Source organism: Tupaia chinensis, unplaced genomic scaffold, assembly GCF_000334495.1.
Source record: "Tupaia chinensis unplaced genomic scaffold, TupChi_1.0 Scaffold000176_1, whole genome shotgun sequence".
NCBI lineage: Eukaryota > Metazoa > Chordata > Mammalia > Scandentia > Tupaiidae > Tupaia > Tupaia belangeri.
This window is the reverse complement of record NW_006159651.1, coordinates 914,463-916,564: the sequence shown is the minus strand read 5'-3', so window position 1 is coordinate 916,564 and position 2,102 is coordinate 914,463.

Here is a 2,102-nt window from a genome sequence, read left to right as displayed (position 1 = left end):
TCTCTCTCTCTCTCTCTCTCTCTCTCTCTCTCTCTCTCTCTCTCTGTCTGGCGAGTGCATGTGCCCTATTGCAAAAACCTCTAAAAAAAAAAATCGACAATAGTTTCCCTCCAAATTAATGTGCTAATTAGAAGTCTAGAATTTTAGCACTGAAAGTGAATTTTAGAGTCTTCTCCAGGCCAGCTTCATTGCCTAGTGGCTAAGGGTGCTGGACCCACATGACCAACTACCATTTGTATTCCTACCCTGGCAGCTTGAAAGCTATACTGGGTGTATGTGCGTGTGTGCCAGAAATCCTGATTGGGTAGCGAAATGGAGGAGAAGGGATTGGAGTGTAACCACACCCCATTGAGGAGTTGCTTTTACTCTCTCTCTCTGTCTCTCTGTTTCTCTGTCTCTCTGGTGAGCACACGTGCCCTATGGAAAATTAAAAAATAATAATAATAAATAATATTAAATAATTATTTTAAACAAAAAGAAACATATTCAAACTCTGTTGTCTTCATTCAAGTTTGACTTTAATATTTTATTAAAAATCCTTGAATTTGTAAATATTAAAACACTGAAACTTGCTACTGACACAGGAATAACAACGCACTAACAATAAAATCAAAGTAGAAGCTAACTATTGAGAAGCAGTAGCGACTCCATAATTCGAAGATAATTTAAACAGGCAATTTTAAAAGTGTTTTCATAAAGGCGCAAAGCAGCCTCCCAGCCTGCAGTGGTGCTGCCACACCGGCAGATGGCGCTGCAGAGCTTCCCAGGTGCCGCGGGAAGCCGGTTCGCCAAGGGCTGCTGCGGTCTCTTCATTAGCTCGAACCGAGAGTTCATATCAGAATTTATTTTACCAATTATTTTACTGCTTACTGCAGTTACTCTTATACTACTTACTAACTGGTACAGGAGTGTTTTAACGACTTGGTTGAGCCGTACCAGTGCTAACCGGCTGAATGTCAGCGCTCTTTCCTCCTATCAGGACGGGAGCCACGGGCTCCGGCCTGAGGGTGCTCCCCGCAGGGACTCAGTACCACGCCACCTGCTCGCGCAGGTGTGTTCCACTACCAACCACCACCTTCCTCTACCCCTTGGGCCTTCTAGACATGTTAGAATACTCCGAACTTAAACAAAAAATATCCCCCGATTCTATAGTCTGCTCCATCTTTCTTTTGCTGCCTTCACAGCCAAACTTCTGGGAGTCTCTGCTCACCTCCTTCCTCGATTACTCGGCCACACACCAGCACCGAGGCCCCTGGGCGCAGCTCTCCAGCGGAACTGCCCAGGCTCAGGAAGGCCAGGGGATACTCCAATCTCCCGTCCACGCCCGGCAGCATTCCGCACATTCCTCCCGCCGGGCTTCAGCGCCACACTGGACTCGGTTTCCGGGCTCAGGGCTGCTCCCCGCCTGCCCTCTCTTCTCCCCCTGCACCCGGACAGGATCTCAGCTGCCCCTCCCGCACACCTTTCCCCAAGCTCCATTTAGAAAACCTCTCAGGAGAGGCCGGGCAACCCAGCCCAGACGCCACGACAGAAACACGCGCACCCTCTTCCTCCCCTGCAAAGCAAAGCAGTCCCAGACCTGTCGGTTCTAGCTCGTCAGCACCCGAAAACGCTCTCTCCCTTCACGTGCACGTCGTTTCCAGCATCCATTCTCTTCCCCTGGGTCAGCTCCCAAGGCCTCTGCCGCCCCCCCCCCCCAGCCCGCCCCCCCGCCGCAACCACCGCGGGATAGGGCACACGTCCCCCTTAGTCTTAGGCTCAGCTCTCCAGCTCCTCCTGACAAAGCCAACAGCTTGGGCCTGGCTGGAAGGCCTGGCAACAGCCACACCCAGCCTACTCCAGCACCGCTGCCCGGCTGCGCGGGAGGAGTCAGGCTCCCAAAGCCGGCCTTTCCTCGGCCTTTGCTGCCCGCCTGGCTAACTCCTGCCGTCTCCAGGCCTCAGCATGGACCTGTTCTGCTCACAGGCTTCCTCAGGTGCACCAAGCCCGGCTGGCTGGGCTGTCCCACCAGGTACTCTCACAGTAGTACTTCATCACACACTGATGGCTTTTCTATTTTGGCAATCTTTTCTAACTTGCTATTCGAATACTTCCTGAACAGT